The sequence below is a fragment of the Ixodes scapularis genome, unplaced genomic scaffold (genome assembly GCF_016920785.2).
Source record: "Ixodes scapularis isolate PalLabHiFi unplaced genomic scaffold, ASM1692078v2 ptg001584l_1__unscaffolded, whole genome shotgun sequence".
Lineage (NCBI taxonomy): Eukaryota > Metazoa > Arthropoda > Arachnida > Ixodida > Ixodidae > Ixodes > Ixodes scapularis.
Genome location: NW_024610170.1, coordinates 60501 through 80346, shown reverse-complemented (window position 1 = coordinate 80346; position 19846 = coordinate 60501). Strand labels below are relative to the sequence as shown.

At 44.3% G+C, this 19846-nt stretch overlaps 1 pseudogene; it reads right to left on the bottom strand.

The window, feature by feature from the left end:
* Positions 1 to 311: 311 nt before the first annotated feature.
* Positions 312 to 1903, bottom strand: LOC121834573 (annotated as a pseudogene).
* Positions 1904 to 19846: the final 17943 nt, after the last annotated feature.

Here is a 19846-nt window from a genome sequence, read left to right as displayed (position 1 = left end):
CTTTGAGAGAACTTGCATTTCTCTTTGTTCAGTCTAAGGTTGACCTCACAACACCTCTGCAGCACGGCTTGCAGTCGACGGTCATGCTCCTCTTCCGTCCTTCTCCAGATAAGAATGTCATCGACCATGATTTCAACTCCGTCGAGGCCTTCAAACACCACGTGCATAGTCTTCTGGAACACCTCGGGAGCTGACGATATGCCAAAAGGCATTCGGAGAAATCTGTATCTCCCGAACGGTGTTGCAAATGTGCAGAGGTACAAACTCGGTGTGTCTAGTTTGATCTGCCAAAGCCCCGTGGCTGCGTCGAGCGTCGAGAAGAACTTGGCTTCCTCCAGTCGTGCTGCTATGTCCTCCAGTGTAGGCATGCAGTAGTTCTCTCGCATGAGAACCTTGTTGAGCTCTTGTGGATCTATGCACAGTCGGAGTTTGTCCTTCTTTTTCACAACCACGATTGGGTGGACCCACTCTGTTGGTTCTGTCACTTGTGCAATCACCTTCTGTAGCACGAGGTCATCCAGGTGGCTTTTCAGCTGGTCTCGGATGGCTACTGGGACTGTACGTGGCTGTTGCGTAACACCCTGAGCATCTGGCTTGAGCTTCATGTGATACTTGACACCCTTGATTTCACCAAGTCCATGGAAGACGTCCTCATGTTCTTTTACTGTCTGGTTGCAGTGCTTTTCCGCTGACGCCACTCGCTTGATCAGGTTCAGTCGTTCCGCAACGGGGTAGCGCTTATCGTTGTGGGTACTTCCCGTTTCACGATGTAGAACTGTACGTCGGTACTCTGGTTGCCATGGGCGACTGGCAGCATAATGCGGCCTTCCGCTTTGCTGACATGGCCAAAGAACGAACCTATTTTCGTAGTGACTGCTTGCGGTTTCTGGTTCGTGACTCGTCGCAGTTGCGTTGCAGACATAACAGAACAGTTTGCTCCTGTGTCCACCCTGCTGTCAACTGCCTTTCCTGCAACTCTGACTTCAGCTCTCCAGAACTGTTCATCACCAACACTGTTGGATAGACCACAAACCAACTTTTCTTCTTCGGAGCTGGAACTTGGAGATTTGCATCGTTCAACATTGCGAACATTCTTCCGTGGTGATGCTCTATTTTTCGGTAAGTTGTTCTTCGCGCGACACACTCGAGCGAAATGTCCCCTCCGACCACAGTTTTTACACTTCGTACCTTTGGCAGGACATGTTCCGCTTGTGTGCGTAGAGTATCCCCATTGAGGGCATGTCTCGGACTTGAGTCCATGTACAACGGCAGGCGATGCTCCAGCTTGGATATCTTTGAACTGTAGGGCTCCACGTTCCTCCATGCGGCACTTTTGAATCACTTGTTCCAAAGTTGGATCGTTGTTGATGAGGCGTTGTTGCAGTCGCTTGTTGGTCATTCCAAGAATCATTCGACTTCGCAACATGCGGTCGTGTAGCTCGCCAAAATCGCACTGCTTCGCCAGCGTGCGCAGCTCAGTAAGCCAGTCATCGAATCGTTCGCCGTCATGCTGGTTCCGTGTGCCGAATACAAAGTCCCTATAGCTCACGTTGATAGCTGGCTTGCAATGCTTTTCAAAAAGCTCCGCTATCTTCTCAACGCGCAGTTCGTCACCTGGGTTTTCGAACGTGAACGTTTTGTAGACTCGCCTGGCGTCTTCCCCTATGACGACTAGGAACGTCGCGGCCTGTACTTCGGCGTCTTGCGACTTCAGAGCAGTGGCGGTTGAGAACAACTTAAATTCGTCCCACCATGTTCTCCAGGATGTCTCCAGGCCTCCGGACATGTCGAGTGGCTTCGGAGGAGGCAGCAAACTTGCGAAGTCCCCTCCCGGCATGGGAAGTTGGACGTTCGAACTCCTGCCCGACTGCTGCGTAGTAGCGGTGCCGCTGTCTTCCGCCATTTTCTGCGCTGCTGGTCTTCGCTTGCCTTAACTCTTGCGCCGTGCGACTCACATCGGTCTTGACTTCACGTGCGAGCGTTTTCGTGTTCCGTTTCTGACACCATGTTATGAAAGCGTTTATTAACGATTAGTTAATACAACTGAGAAGACCGAGAACTGAGTTCGAGTTCGACGAGCTTGCCTAGACATGGCAGGTAACAGTGCTTGCCGTGTGTGTGTCTCTCATTGGTCAACGGTCCCAAGCCGCTTGCGCGATACTCGTGCTCTCTCTCGGTGAGGTGGCTCCCTCCCGTGTAGAAGAGAAGAACTTGTCTACAAATACTACTATGGCTAACCTAGAATGCACTAAATGTTTTTGCATCTTTATGTGCTTGATGAAATAATGATGAGACTTTGATGTACAGGAAAACTCAAAAACGACTTTTCTATCAGGATAGGCTTTTTTATGTTAGTGCGTGTTAAAACTTGGTCAGTGGAGGTGTCAAGCGACAGCAATTCAACAATGACGTGACAATTCACATGACAACGCAATAGGTCGCTAGTTAATAATGAAGTAGAAAGTTGGGCTAGTTGGTTAGTAATAAAGTAGTTTTTTTTATTATGTAGGGGTTGCTTTTAGGCATAAATGTCTTATATGTATGCTACAAGGCCTGTGGTATGGATGAATTGAAGCAATGTCTTGTGATAGTGGTTGTTATGCAGCCACTTATGGTAGCTGGTGGGTGCACTGTGTTGGAGACCTGCAGCTATAAGTAGGCGAGTGCGCTCAGTCTGTAGACCAGGACAAGTCCATATAAGGTGATGCACATCCGGTTCCGTCGCGTCTAGGGGACACTTGGGGCATGTCGCCTGTCGTGTGACGGGTGGAGAGCTCCATGTGCAGGTTACAGCCGGTGTAATGGCCACCCAAGCCCGCAGTCTCCGAAGCACAGCTTCCTCCACCCTGGTGAGATGACGGGGGAGGGAGCAGACACAGGGAGGGATAAGAGCGCTTTGAATTGAAACACATGTCCAGGTGTTATTGCGCTAATGCGCTGTTTTCACGCGTTTAAGAAACGGTGCACACAAACTAGCTTGTTGATCTCTGGTCACCTATTCACAGTCAAAATCTGAACTACGCTCGCGCGGCGATCCAGCTGACGTACTCACAATATGTACCTCACTCAAACAAAAGTTAAGAAATGAATACGTAAGAGGTTGCCGATGGTAATCCAGGAGTTGTCCTGCTTTATTCTATCGCGATAGTCGTGTCTTGATGTGTCCCAAATCCAGAGAAGCTATTCAAATTTTTCGATTAGTTCCCCCTCAAAACAGAAACTAGACTTAATGGCCATCTTCGAAGAAAATATTTCATGAATGAGTCAGATTGGTGGCAATAATAAGTCCAAATGTGTCTCAATTGTTGACATAGCTCACTGTTCACTGTTTATTACGTTCACGTAGCCCCTTATCATCTCGCGGGCGTTTAAAATAAAATTTACGGAAAAGGACTTACTGTAATATCCCGGGAGATAGCCCACCTAAAATCAAGAGCAAAGTGGGTGAAAATATGGAGTGGGCTTCCTTTCGGTGTGCAATCAAGAAAAGTAAAAAAATCCTATTTTTAGGTCGTGTGTCCCTTCCAAGCTTCTTATCCGGGCGAGGGGCAACGAAGCAAAGATGACTACTTTGCAGTCAGCAATGTTCGCTTATATCCTGCCATAGCTAACTAGCTGCATTTGCGTCGAGGCTATATCATTGATCCTACACTCTACTATTACTACATGTGGGCTATCTTTTGGTGTTTAAAAAAAATATAGGTAATCAAGCAAAAATTGGGGTGGGCTGTCTTTCGGGGGTGGGGCATCTCGGCGTTTTACGGTTGTGCGAGTGCCAGATCGGCTCGCAGTGCCATATGCCACTTGACGTGTGCTGGTTTGCCAACTCATGAAGGGCTATGGCCGGTCTAGAGCAGAGAGGCGCGCTCTTATGGCCTTCGCATGGGGGGTCGTCAAGATATGCTGTGAAGCAATGTCACGTCATGTGGCCTCGTAATGTCATGTGACGTAGTCGCGTGACACACTGCGTCAAATGGTTTTCAATTTAGAACGTCTCTAGATTTATTAGCGTTGTTGACACCGTGACGTCACATGATATCAGGACTTCGCACCGCAGGTCGCGTTGCACCCTAACGTGCTCGATTGTCATGAGCCGGAGTCGAGTGCTCGGGTTGATGACAATCAGCCTCTGGAAGCATTTGGGTAATGGGTCGTGTTTAGTTAAAGATGAGAATAGCCGAACTCTAACATCCGACGCTCAGCCCATGCTCTATGCTTTGCCACCCCCGGCGCATAACTATCCTGAACACTGACGTATGTATCTAATTAGCGTCAGTTCACGGGGCGTCTTATTCTAATTGCGAGTTGAGGGGGGGGGGGGTAGCTGTTTCTTTCCTTTTATTTTTTCCGTGTCTGCCATTGCGCGGAGAAGAAAACTAATGGGTATTAGTGTTTTTGCAAGTTATCAACGTCAGGGATTAGTTTTTAGCGGAATTTACTGAAAGTAGAAAAATATTTGCACGACCTATTTTACACGTAAGCATCCTTGAGGTACCTAAACATGTTTTCGTTCTTGTTGAAATGCCTCAGATAGTTGTCCCCGTGAAGAATTGAAAGTACTAAATGTGACTTATTAATTCGTCGTTGCACAGAACTGGAACTATGTATGGGAGGGATACCTGAGAAGAAAGATCAGCGTCATTTTCAAATATTTCCCCAAGCTTCGACCACCTCCATATTTTGTTTATATTTTGGGTGCAAAGTAAAATCAACGGAGAATTACTGCGAACGAGTGACACAAACATAATCGTCGAATTATCACCCCTTTCCCAAACGGAGGAGGGAGTCCCTCAGGACTAAAGCGTATTCTGTGAAGAAGCAATAAAATAAGAAGAAAAAAAAGAGGGGGGGGGGGTTAAAAACGTATTTCGTTGTAAAGCTTCCTGTGGTCTGCATTTTCGCCACGGGATCCGGGCATTTCGGTGTAGGGCGTTTCGATGTAAGGCGTTTTCATGCGGCCTTTTCGGTGCAGGGACTTTTCGGTGCACGGACATTTTGATGTGGGACTTTTTGGTGCGCGGACATTTTGGTACACGGACATTTCGATGCACGGTCAATCAAAATCACGAGTTTTTTTGTTTTTTTTTTTGTCTAAAAATATAATTACTCTCTTAGCCATTTTTTTTTTCTCATTTTATATTTTGTAGATTGTGGAGGTCTCAAAGGGGTGAGGGCGTCCGGCAAGGAGGCCGACCGCTCAACCTACCACTCCACAGCGTAACATGCTGAGCCCTGCGGCGGGTTCGACTGTCGGCTGCAACCGTTAGCCGGGACTCCCAAAAGGGAGCACACGGACACGCCGAAGGCAAGGGATAATCGGATGTTTATTTTACGTGTTAATCATATACAGATAAGAAACACGCTAAGGGCGACCAGGAAAGAACAGACCTTACCTTGTCGTGCCTCCCCGAGAGCGGCTCGGAGGTGGGCCGTCAGGGAGGGCCGGGCCACACGTCCGAACAGTTGGATGTCCCCGCGAGCAGTCCCCTCGAGCGGGGCGCAAGGCCCCCCTCTCTCTTCCTCTCTGCTGGCGGCCTCAGCCTCGGACCCAAGAAGGTCCAACCGCCAGGGGGACGTTTCACGTGTCGCCGCAAGGGGGGGAGGGGGGCACGGGGGGGGGGGGGGGGGAGGTATGCGACGCGAGGGTAAGCAGGCAAGATGGCTGCTCCTCCGAGGGACGAAACGGGGCGCTCCGGCTGACAGGTGGACAGCTCGGAGTGCTTTTCCCGCGGCCATAGGGCCTAATCAGGGAAGTGGAGCGGGCGGCTCCCACAATGATTTGGACATCCATTTACGGTCACTTACTGATATACGACCTAAGTGACTTTGTTAGGCGCAGCACCATCCTGCGGGAAAACTGGAGACATTAGACGTTATGTTTCGTTTGTCGGTGTCGCTTTTCCAACGTACGCACTAGAGGCATCACATCCTGTTTACGCGTCGAGTCGATACAGGCGTTCTCGGTGTCTTCTGCAAAGGTATTGGCTTTATTATTGGTAATCTGTGTAGGAAAGGCCCCAAAAACAAGAAGCCTGAGAATGGAAAATAACCCGAGACTGTGTAAAAGATGGGAAACTACATTCAACTTTGAGACGTCCTTCCTGTGTCATTTTTCTTCCACAAAGTTTCCCATCTTTTACCACAGCCTTGGGTAATTTTAATATGTTATATGTCTTAATTTATATTACAGAGCTTGTGACGCGTGACGAATTTGGAAGAACTTTAATTTCTTCCGTCACGTGTGCCAAACAATCGATGCTATACGATTTCGCGGTGGACGCACATATGAAGATATGCCAAATTGTTCTGAGCTATCATACATGAACAACTTCTCAAGCTTTACGCAAAAGCGTTGAATGTACAGGCGAGCTGGTGGATGTTGATCACGTTGAAAATAACCCGAGGGTGATCGACCGTGGCGAATTATCTGAAAAATTCTCTTGAAATCTTTTCCGGCCTTTTTTTTTTTTCTTTGCTCAAAGGCCCAAAGTGATTTGGGAGAGCTTTAAATAACTATGTGTTCCTGGGACATATTTAATTTTTCAAACACATAGAAATTTGGTAATGTCTCTTTTATGTCATAAGCAGCAGTTTTTTGTTTGTTTTGGGCTGAACAAAAACGAAGTACACAGGGACGCGTGATGGAACTATGAAGATTACGCACACACACTGTCGCGAAAGTGACCAATTAAGTAGATGCAATGTCGAGTAGAGCGTGAAATACTCTTTTGTTCTAGGAACTATTATGAATTTTCTCCTCAGCCAATATTTGCTCGAACTAACATTTTTTAGGTTTTTTTATTTTTTCCACGCTCTACATATCTAATAGACCTTTATCTAAATTACCCTAGCATCATACAGAATGCTGGGAACGTAGGTACACGCGCTCGCTTTCCCTTTACAAAGTAATATAAGTATTGACTAAAATAAAGCGTTCGTGCTATTTGTTTCAGATTTTTGCTTTTAAACAGTTCTGGTTGCAGACGCCAGCACGCGCAGCGCCTGTACCTACTTTCCCGGCATTCTCTCTGATGATTGAATAATTCGGCAAAAGGTCTATTGAAACACACTGCCCTCTGATTTTTCATATTCAATGGCTTTAATAAAGCACTCGACGATCACCCCTTTTAATGCATGCCACTATGTTTTCTGTCAGACTTTTATATTCGGGCGTTGATTGTTTATTCCGACAGTCATTGCTATTCGGCTTACTGTTAGTTATATAAAACGGTGATCAAAATTTTGGAATGTCTTTTTTCTCTCTTCATTATAAAATGAAATATCAACTAGCAAGGCTGATGATTATTTTCAAATTAAATTGACCGGCAGCTTGTCAAGAACAAACCTCCACAGCCATGCTATGCCAATCTATCCTGTAAAGGAAAATGTTCACTCGGATATGCGCTATTTTAGGCCAGATTCGATCTCAGCACAAATGTGCGTTTAAATTATAGGTAGTGAGAGTGAGCTATTTTGATCACTCCTTTCTATATTATTCTTTGCCTGCATCACTGTGCTGAGTGTAAAACTGTTGGTCAGGAAGACAAGCGTGTTGATTGCTGCTCAGTGTAGGTGTGTCACTGGCCCAATGTGACTACGAATACATGCGTTTGTCATAAATATTTGAACTGCTTTTAGCTCAGTTGCGTTGTCATCAAATACAGGGTGTGGTCGTAACGACTAACGGATTTGGCACGCCTTGCGAAATTCGAATTCAAAACGGACATCTTGAAATTGGATAGGCGACGTAGTTTCGCGAAAAATTGTATTTTTTTTTCTTTATTTCTTCAGAGCTAAAGTCAGAGGTAGTAAAATATTAAAAATAGAGCAAAAACGGTGGTCGTACATTTCCTATACCCTACTGCCGGATGTTGGTCGTCTGCACACTAGTTTATGAGCTTGCTCCCAGGTGGTCATCGTTCATATATTTTGTTAAAAGTACTAATTATCGCGATTATCTTGCTCATTGACAGCCTCTCTTATTCTTTTAAGCGTTCTTTGCGTGCAGCAAGCCACCCGGGAGCGAGCTCATAAACCAGTGTGCAGACAACAAACAGGCTGGTATAGGAGAGGACGTGAAAAATGCACGACCTCCAATTTTGCTTTATTTTTAATACGTCACTACCTCAAAAATGAGCTTTAAAGGGGGAAAAAAATGACGTAAAACGTTTGGCAAAGCTATGCAGGCGTGCCCTAATTCAGGCATTTTCTTTTGAAATTCGAATTTTGAAAGGCGTGTTAAATATGTTTGTCCTTAAAGCCACACCCTGTTTATTATAAAACGTATTTCGTAAACTATGATTAATTATATATATGACAACGAGATACCCATTCCCTTTTGTATGCACTCCGATTCCTTAGTTCAAGAGCACAACTACGGTTCAGTTTTTAATACTGCGATGGAAAGTTGTATCAATCACGGGTATTTTAGGTGAGCTACCAAAGTTTGTGACTACCTTTCCATTAGGTTAAAATATATGTGACTCAGGTGAACAAATAGATGTTTGGTCATATGAACACGACGTTTTGCCTGTTAACGATTTTCTTTTACTTTTATGTCAAAATTAAATAACGCTAGTTCTAATTTTCGGTGCCTGGAAATAAAGGTGGATTGTACCTCTGAAGAAAAAAAATTGTTACTCGTTTGACGGCGGAAATAGTACTTATTGCCAAAATAACGCGGAAAATGTATTCCCAAATTAGCTGTTCAAACCGGTTCAAACCGGTTTTTATTTATGTTCCCAGAGATTAACGGGAACTGGACCAAAAGCCGTGAGCCCGAACCGAACCGATAAAATTTTTGGCTCGACACTCTGGTTCAGACAGTTCCGTTTGCGCATAACCGACTGCGTAGTGACCGCTTATGAGCGTTTACAATGAGGTCATTGATATGACTACCGAGATCCGCGCAACGCTTCATAGTGGGACACAAGGAGCCGTCTAGTGCAGTTGAAAACACATACGCCTGAACCAGCCTAAAACGGAGGGGGAGGTCGTTCGAAGAGGCTCCAAGCTCTCATAGTGTCGGCGACACTCAAAAACGTCCGGAGCAAAAAAAGAAAAAGAAAAGGAAGACCGGAAAGAGAAAAAAAGAGACACAGAAAAGCCCCCTCCCCAAAAATAAGAAAGGAAGTAAAAAAAAAATGTCCAATACCATTTTCTTTTTAGGCGAGGGCAGCGAAGCATTCGAGTTTTCACGCGAGCGTTAACTCTGGTGGTGCCGCCTGTTGAAAGTGTCGCACACTATTTCGCCTATCCCCGAAGTACAGTTTGTATTCCTGCCGCAGTGATAGTTTCGCTTCTCCAAGTGCACATGGTGTGCACTTCGAGAAACTCGGGGCTGCAGCAGCATGCACATTGTTTACGAGTACGCCAACGATCGGCAAGTGTGATGCGGCTCTCCAGACGTGAGCTCTATTGTTATTGATATTTGATAAAGTTCTAGTGTAGGTATCTCGGTGAAATTTTTTTATTCTGGTTTATAAACACTTCTAATTGACATACGAAGCGTTTCGGAAGCCGATGCATGACGGTTTTTTGTGAATCGGGAAAACGATGCATGGAAAAGCCGATGCACGACAACCTGTCATGCGTAACAAAACAATGTAAAATCTGTGCGAGTATTTATGTTTCGGCCTTGCAGTGACTTTATAAACGCCTTTTGATACTTGCTATTTAGGTCCCCTGATGGAAGTTTTAAATTTGAAGAACTTTTATGAGCTGTGGAATCGATGCTTGAGCTTACGCACATCATGTTGGAGATGGAGATCACAGCAGTTGGATTTTCTCCAGTAGTAGAGCCTTAAGGCTGTAGAAAGGACTGTTCATATGCTGACTGCATATTTGAAACGCTTTTGTGGGGCAACCTTAATCAAAATAAATGTATAAGTTATTTTAGTGGTGCTGTCTATACTTTTGTTAAATTGACTAATCTGACAGTTTTGCTGGGTAACCTCAATCCAAATGATCGTAGAACTTTTTCAGTGCTGCTACTTATACTTTAAATTTGTTAAGTTGACTAATGTGACCGAGTTCCCGATTGTCGATCACTAGGCCGGCCTTAGCAAACAGTTCAAATGTGATCAACATTCGTAACGTTGGAAAACACTTGGGGTTCTGTATTTTTTCAAGTCGTGCAGCCTGTTAAAGAGCATTTCATGAAAGACCTAGCTGGCTCTGCTGGCACAAGATAAGGATGCATCAACACAGAGGACGGTTTATATTAAGGATTTAGGTGGTGTCATTATTCGGTACATCTCTAACACCAAGCGCCTGCTTTGGAGTAATGTTTTTAGATTACGTTTTCAAGCCCTTTTCACCAACATTTAGACCTCATTCTTTGTGCACACGTTATTAGGAGTTGCTGATACAAATTTACCGATGAAAATGGTTGGCCCATACACACATTCTGATGCAACTCTTTGTATGGGTTTACTCAAACGGACACCTATTTGTAAACAGGTTTCACATTTACACAAATCCTGTACAAACATTATATGGGTAGGGAGAATGGTTTGCAAAAAAACTACAGCTGGGCTAGCATGGGGTTGCGACTGCGGCGAGCTAGAACATGCTCATGCGAAATGCCGACTTTATTGAAAGATTAATATAAATATTTCAATAAAAATGCAGAAAAATCTTTAAAAAAAGTTTTTTTTATGTCTGTGTCTTCAGCAAAAGCGCTCCGTGAAAGTGCCATAGATGTGCAATGATTTTGGGGAGTTGAATGTTGAACGAACTATCGTGCAACTGATACAGCTTCTGGAGCTCTATAATCACAGTCACTGACGGCACAGTTTCGTCTTTTTTTGCATTCCTAAGCATGGTATAGGTATGGTGTACAAATAAGATAGAAAACTTTATTATGAAGGGAATAAAACAAAATTGGGGTGGCTTACCTAAAACGTGTGGCAGCGACATTTTCATTCAAACGATTTGTTTTGGGTTCATAAAGCAAAATATATGATTTCTGCCCTTAATCTTTATGTGACAAATAAAAATTCCGCTGCCGCAACTGCAGTTTATATCCTCAATCAAACTTCTCTGTATCATAGGACATGCTATCAAGCAACAAGCTGAATGTCATTTGAATAAATAACAGTACCATGAAGGCATCTGAATAATCAATTGGTCATCGACTCTAAAACAACTTCCGCGCTTTGGTAGAAACTGCCCAATCAAAGGTTTTGACGAGTTCCAGCAATGAATGAATATACCTTGAATAAACTGACTTTCACAATCTTCTGAAGAATGTGTTCCTGGCTTGACTACAATATTTTTTGTAAACTTAATTTCAATATGAAAAATACCTGCTGGTGGTTAATATTCCCTTGCAGGCAAGCAGAGAGTGTTTTGTTCACGCACGAGAGTCCTTGCTGCCTTGGCTTTTCGTTTTTTATCTTTGTTGGAACCGCTTCGTTATTGCAAATTATAAAAAACAACTAGTAACTGGAGCAGTACTTTGTAGAAACTATATTTTGAACAGAGTCTGTAAACAAATTAATGTTCCCTAAATGCCCATAAAGTTATAATTCTAAAACGTCTTGTAAAATATGTGCTTTCAGAAATGCAGAACCATGCATAGCTTACACGTCTCTAAATAAAAGTGATTTGTGAAAGTTTGTCCCCAAGCAATGGGGGCTGTATATAAACTGCCATTTGTGTATATTTCTTTTCTGCTATCTGTTGGAGCTCTGATATGGATATCCTTAGGACATCTAGTACATCTCCGTTTTGGATGTACAGAAATGGCTGTCCTGTTTACACCTATGAATGGAAGTTCTGCAGATATCTGCTGAAAGTCTGATGTAGACCTCCGTAGGAGATCCAGTACATCTTTGGTTTGGATGTACAGGGACAGATGTCCTGCGTACGTCTATAATTGGAAGTTCGGCGGACATCCATTGAAAATCTGATTTGGACATCCCTAGGACATCCAGTACATCTCTGATTTTGATGTACAGAAATGGATGTTCTGTGGACCTCCACGGATGGAAGTTCTGCAGATATCCGTTGAAAGTCTGATGTGGACATCCCTAGGACATCCGGTACACCTCCGATTTGGATGTACATTAATGGATGCCCTGCGTACGCCTATGAATGGAGGTTCGGCAGTCATCCGTTGAAAACCTGATTTGGACATCCCTTGGACATCCGGTGCATTTCCGATTCGGATGTACAGAAATGGACGTCTTGTGTACGTCTATAAATGAATGTTCGGCGGACTTCCGTTGAAAATCTCATTTGGACATCCCTAGGACATCCGGCACATCTCCGACTTGGATATACAGAAACGGATGTACGGTGTACGTTCTACGGACGTCCGCTTTAGGCGCAGGAGGTTCGCACCTTCCACGGACGTCCGACGGATATCCGTGGTTTGTTGGAGTGGACACACTTCAAATGTCTCTTGAAAAACGCCGACAGTACTTGAGCCTGTGTTATTATTACAAAGTCCTGTCGGATCCCAAAAATCCTGCGTATAGTATTTTACAGACCCCACAGTTCTGTAAATTGCTTGAAAACAAGCCAACAATTGTGCGCCCCTTAGGTTTTCGAGTTCAAAGTATTTGTAGCTCTCTCAACCTCCCTGTCCCTTCCACAAGTGATGTTCACTTGCTAAACTCTATGGAGAGAATTGCCCCTTGGAACGAGCTACCGTATGTTGTGACTGGTCTTTCACCAAATACAGTAAGAAGACCGTTGCTCCACAGTTTCTTCAGCAAGAGTTTCTATCTTTGCAAGAAAGGATATCTAAAGGTTGCACCGAGTACTATACCGACGGGTCGAAATCTTTAAGTTTCGTTGGTTATGCAGTTTATTCTAGTAACTTAGAAAGAGCTGTGTAGCTTGACTCAATTGCAAGCATCTTCACTGCAGAGCTCTATGGTATTTTATTAGCCATTGAGCATATTCTGGACAACAGTGTATTGAACGCAGTCATTTCTGTCGATTCACAAAGTGTCTTATCTGCTATTTCTTCCAGAGTTTCCACAAAGAATATACTTGCAAAACATGTTCGTTTTAAAGTAAACAGACCCCGCAGGGAGCACCTGTGAAAGAAGGTGTTTGGAGAGTGGCGTATCCACGGACACCGAGCCATGCGGGTTTGCCCGCCCACTGCTGACTGTGAGTGGCTTTCCCTTGTCCGGGGAAACGGGCATCCTGGTGGTTGAGCCAAGCCCGGGGTAGGTTTGGACCCTTCGGGGCCCCCCGGGTGAAGCGATACACCACTTTGGCCCCCGCTTCTCGTACACGGGAGTCCTGGTAAAGCCCGGCCAGGATGATTCAGTCTAGTCACCTTTTCGTCTACTATCCCCTTCAATCTTTCACCTTTACCTTTCCTGTTTCTTTTACTTCTCTCTCATTTCTCTTACTCCTTTTTCACCCCTCTTTGGTGGCAAGGGCTAACCTTGGGTGGCAATATACCTGTCTTGACCCACACTTGGGTATAGTTTCCTGGCAGCACTGTTAGCGTAATGTCTCCAGCCAAGCCCTTCTTTATATGGTGAGTTACCTAACCCCTTGTTGGGCTCGGTGGTGGGCGGTGCACCGCGGATCCTGAACACTCTTTGCCCTCTTATGGCGCCCCACCCCTCTAAACCCCGTTCAGGGCACGCCCTTAAAAGGCGCTGCCCTGAACAAAAACCATCCACAAATAATGTGAAGTAGAAACATTTACTAAGTTTTTTTATTTTTAGTTTGTTCGCTTAATGAAAAAAAACCTGTTTCAAACCTCTCACCTTTTATTGTAGCAAAAGTGCTAGAAACCCTTGTAGGGTTTTCCTACAAGGCTAAAAAACAGCACACCGGAGACCTTTTTTGTAAAAGTAAACACAAAAAAAAAAAAAAAAATTCGCACTTTTTAAATTGACTACCGTCGTTGATGTGAAGGTGTTGGTGAGCCCTCATCGCACACTAAATACTGTCCGTGGAGTCCTCTCCGAGGACGACTTCTTGCACACTAGTGAGGAAGAACTCCTCGAGGGACTCCAAGGTGCCGGTGTCGTCGCCGTAAAACGCATCATGTTTAGGAAAGATGGCGAACAGATCCCTTCGAGACATGTTGTTCTGACTTTCGAAAGGCACACTCTCCTGATGCAATCAAGGCAGGATACTTGAACTGCCGCATCCGCCCTTACGTCCCCAACCCCCAGCGGTGCTTCCGTTGCCAGCGTTTTGGTTATAGAACGCGCAGCTGTCGAGGGAAGGAGACGTGTGCGAAGTGCGGTAGTAAAGGTCATGTTTCCGATACTTGCGAGGCGGCTGTGGTCTACTGCGCTAATTGCGGTGGACTACATGCTGCTTATTATCGTGCATGTCCCTCTTGAAAGCTAGAAAAGGACATCCTTACTATCAATATAAAGGAAAACATACTATACCCAGAAGCCAAGAAGCCGTTCTTCTTTTTATCAAAGGGGGGTTTCGCCGAGGTGGTGCGCAGGGGCCCTGCATCACGCTCGGAGTCGAGGGCCACCCAGGTCTCTCCCGAGATCCTGTCGGACGACTTTTGGGCCCCAGCTCCCCGACAGGGGCAGCAGCTGCATCCTCCAGCCCCTGGTGGTAGCACGCGTGCTGCTCCTCTTTCCAGGGACAGGCTGGCAGCAGCCGCGCCTGCCCCCTCTCCTAGGTCCCCGCCTGGTAAGACAGAGCGAACTTCTCGCTCTTGGGCCCCCCTACCGAAGGAGCAGCATGGTGCCCATGCAGCTCCTGTGAAAGGAGGGGACCAGACGAGCTCAGACGACCCATCGCCCATTTCGTCTGCAACCTCCCCCCCCCCCCCCCCCTCGCACACCTGGCCGGACAAGTGCTGTTCTCAAAACAACGGATACCTCTCAGGAGGTGGAGGTGTCAACAGATGTTGACAATCTGTCCACTCCTGGGTCCGACCAGGACAATATGGAGTGGGAAATGCCCACCCAAATGATAATCCCAATGTCTTCCACCTAGTTTTGTTGTCTCTACAGTCTTACTTATTTTACTAGGTCTATTTTTCAGTTGCATATTTACATACCTTTTATAGATGACCAAGTTACATTTTATGCAATGGAACTGTCGCGGTATTTTAAGAAATATTAATGTGAACTATTTCATGAATCAGCTTCGGCTCATCACTGTCGCCTTGCAAGAAACCCATCTTCACACTAATTATTTTAACATTTTAAGACGTCATCAGGTTTTTAGAAAAGATCGCCCCTCTTCCACCCCTTCTTGTGTTGCAGTGGTCGTGCAGAGTGGAGTTGCTTGCTCTCAAGTTCCCCTCCATGCCGCTGGAAGCTGTTGCAGTACGTCTCCTTCTGGACCGCCTTGTAACATTTTTTTTATACTTACCCCCTAACATTCCTTTAAACCTTCAAGAGCTGTAGGAACTAAGAGGACAGCTCCCGCAACCTTTTTTTAATTTTAGGAGATTTTAGCGCTCATAATCCTATGTGGGGCACTACCTGTCAAGACTCCCGTGGGGGTGTGATTGAACGTCTTTTATTGTCTGCAGGGCTGTGCCTGAAGACCAATAACGCACTCGTCCGTTTTTCTTCCCATGCAATAAACCTCACAAAAGAAATTATAGAAAAACGTGCAGTTGTACTCTCAACCAGAACAAGCAGCCACGTGATGTGGAGCCGATGGCATGCCGCCCATGTTGATCATAGCCACGCGCTGAGGTTGGCAAAGCACAGGACACGCGCTGAGTCCCAGACATTGTTAGACTTCTTCTATTGTCGTCATGTCTATTGTCGCCCGAACCTCCGTTGACACGGAGGTTCGGGCGAGCTGATTGCTCATGATGTACTGGGGGAACAGCGTTCCCGGAAAACAGTCACTCAAGTCCACACACAAAAGAAAGAGACACCTACGCAGGGCTGACTAAGAACACTCTGGTATATTTACAATTTTTTTTCTTTTTGCATTATGAACAAGGGCCATGGAGAATAACTTGTCCTTCTTTCTTCAGTTGGAAGCTAAACCGTAAGCTAACTAAAATAGAAATTAATTTAGAAAATAGAAATTTTAGCCTGAAGTATGGGATGTCGAATGTTATTAATGAATTAATAGAAGAAGAGGAAGATTTAATAAAAAACAGTTGGTAGTCCAGCGGTCTGTTCGCCAATCTTTTTTTCCTGTCACGTTACTTCCTTTGTTCAGCTGGTTTTACCCAATATGTTTCAGAACCAACTAGCTCAGCTTTTACCCTTAGAAATTAATATAAGGCTAGGTAGTCTAACATTTTATAATAAGGATAAAGACGGAGTACTAACATATCTATCATTAAGTTTTGTGATATTGTTTGCCTCAATGATTTCTCAACTAAAATTAAAATTAATGTAAGACTAGGTAGTCTAATTATTTTAGTTATCAGGTTAAAGACGGAGTACTAACACATATGTCGTTATGTTTTGCGATATTCTCTGCCTCAATTTCTCAATGAGAGAAACCATTGAGGCAGAGAATATCGCAATACATAACGATATATGTGTTAGTACACCGTCTTTAACCTTATTACTAAAAAAAATCCCTCTCTGCACTAACCGTGTATAAATGCAAAAGTGATAAAACATACATTTTAGCCTGAAGTATGGGATGTCGAATGCTATGCGGGATACTGCTAAAATGAGAGATTGTTTATGTTATCTGAAATGTGAAGGCATGTTGACATTTTTTTATGGAAATTAGATTGCAGTCAGTCATTTTAGTAAGACAAGCTAAAACTGCTGTGTGGCGCAAGCTTTTGCTGTATGTTCTGAGCTGCCATACGGTAGAAACAAACACTTGGTAGGTAGGAAAGATTGCATGTTTTATCTTTACTGAAAAATATACTGGTTGAAGTACCCAGTTAATTGATGACATGGTTAAAAATGAGGAGTTTGTTCGCTGTACCATATGGTTGTGCAGGTAAATATATTGCGTTTGTTGGGATAATAATGATTGTTAAAGACCATAGGCTAGCAGGGGTACTGCACTGGCCACATTTCTCACCTTCAGCTAAAAAAGCTGATGCCCAGTGAGGCTGACTAACTTCTGGCTGCCTAAGCAATGTGATGTGACTGGGAAGCTGGGTACAGATTGCGTAACATGCCACGTGAGAAATTTAGTGCAACTAAATTCTGGTGAAGGGGATTCTGCTACGAAGAGGAAGGGCGAACCAACCGGGAGCGGGCTGCTAGTGGCGATGGTTAAACCACGGAGTCTGGCGTGTCCCCTGCAAGTCGACCTCGACGGTCATCCAGATGACTGTTTCAGCGGCAACCAAAAAAACTCTCTAATGAACAGAGGCCAGACATGTACAAGTTACTAAAAAAAAGTAATTAAGTTACAGAGTAGTGACCTGAAAAGTAATATGAGTAGAGTAGAAATTGCTCAAATAAAAAGTAATTAAGAAAATTACTAATTACCGTAAAAAAGTAGCGAATTACTTTTGAAGTTACTTTTATATATTCTTATGGTAAAAAGAAAGTACATAGGTTTTGACGCGCTAGCAAAATCCTGCTAGCCAGATAGGGATGAAATTGTTTTTTATTCAAAGAAATGCTTTAATAGCTGGTTCTGCTTCTGTGTGCCTAATTGTTTTGTACGTTCTTATTTGTTTATTCAATGATGAACCGCAACTATGTCATTTATACTTCGACGTTTAGCACTGCCTGAGCTTGATTTTTAGACAGTGTTTTCTTGTTTACAGTGTTGCGTAAAGTACAACTAAAAAGTGCTTGAATCAAAGTACAATGTAAATCAGAGGTTATGTACTTCAAGTAAAAAAGTAAGTACACCGGGTGCAGTGTACTTAAAGTAACGTACTATAAATACGATATATTTCAAGGTAAAGTAAAAGTACTTTTAACAGAATCTTTCATCATGCCCTTTAATTCCCTATATAGTGTTTTTTACCTGGTACGCATTGCTGCAGAGGTAATCGGAGGTGCATACGTTTTACACAGAAATCGCAGCAAATATTGTATAAAGTGAAGTCGCCACAAAGTAGTTGTTTTACTCTCGCTCAAAGAGCTATTTGATACGATCAACTTATAAGCCACTTATTTCTGTCGGTCTTACAGCCATCGTTACTTCACCCAGAGAAATGAGCAGATGACGTCTTGAAAGAGCGCGGTTTCAGACGACAATACGCAATTTTATTGTTTTCGAATTTGGGGAATGTACATTGAAGTCGGGAGTTTTACTTTCCTCGGAAAGTACAAGTACATAACCACAGAATGTACCTCAGGTAAAGTGCAAGTTTTCTAAACAGTAGTTCTTTACGTACCATGTGCTTAGAGTACTTCGCAACACTGCTTGTTTATCATTTTTATATAAAAACGGGGGAATTACTAAGGTTTCTCGAGCTATCTTCAAATCTTAGAAGATCTGGATATTTAATGTTTTCGGACAAAAGGCAACGAAAAAAGGTCCGCTTTGCGTTGCCCTTTAGCACGCGATTCTTCGAGTACATCAAAAACTACTGGAGCACCAGATGAGCTTTAGAGCAGGTGCTGCATTTTGTTGCCTTTTTTGAGTGAGGATGCAGTGTGTGCACCTCCTCTAGTGGGCGAGAGTTTCTACGTTGGGGAGAAGCGGGAACCAGCCCTTTCTTGGAATGGGTCAAGCCTTTTTGAGCTTCGGGACACAAAGAAACCCCAGTCTTCGGCGCTAATCCCGCAGTTACTCGGCCTCTCTTGCGTCGTGCCTGTTCGCTCCCCGCGCCTCGTAGCAGTGTTGTTGCAGAGGGGGGGGGGGAGGGGGGGGGGGGCTCGGCAAAATTTTGGGGGGTTTTGTACTCTCAAATTCATTTTCTTTCCCCCCTCTTTCTACGCCACATGCTTCCCCCTCTTTGGAAATATCAGCTGATTATCCAACATCTTATCTCTTTTGTGCAAGAATGTTTGTTGATAGACAAAACAACAACTAAAATTCGAAACTAATTTGTTCTTTGAGTAGAAGTTACCCAGGAAAAGTAATTAAAGTAAACTATTAATTACCGCAATAAAATTGTAATTGAAAGCTACTAAACAACTGAGGAAAGTAGTTCAACTACAGTAACTTGAGTAGAGTAGTTGAACTACGTACAAGTCTGCCAGAGGCCCTTGCAGGAATTCCCGGTGGCGACCCAGGGCACCTGAAGCCGGAACGACAATTCACTGGAAACCAGTAGGAGCAACTCTTGGCAGCGACTGGAAGGAACGTGCACCCAAATATCTTCACTTGTGGTAGGCGCCCGAGGCATAGCCATTATAAGATCGGTCGGTGCCCGCAAGAGGTTGAATCGAGGTGCCACTGTTAGAGCACATGGATTCAACGACCAAGCAGGTGAACAGCTGGTTCGCCAGAGCTCCAAGACGGTGACGAGAACCAGAAAATCAAGGCCACAGAAACTAAGTAGGACTAGTTCATTTGCACATTTGTATATATATTTACCGCTTTCTAAATATTTTTTTTTTGAATCCTGCAACGGCCCAGCCAACTCCTTTTTCACTTGATGTGGTGACAAAACGGTCATTGTTCGTGTTGAGAGACTGCTTCATGCCTGTGAAGGCATAGGTACGTTAAAATATTCAGACGAGGTTGCACTGTTTCAGGAGGTATGCAGTCGACCCGCATTATTCCAGAAACAGATTTTGAAGTTGCAGATTTTATACTTTACAAGAACATGCCAAGTCTTTTATAAGTGTCCCTAAAGTGTGACTATCTTATATTTCGAATATAACCGTGTTTAGGTCCTTCGCAAGCGATCATGTGCGACTCTGCGGTACTCCTGCCAGTAAAATTCGGCGTTGCAGCATCCCGCGGTGCGGAACCTTTCCGACATGTCTCCGAGTTGAGCGAAGTTGGCTGCTATTGAAGGCAGTTTCTTGGATGTGTG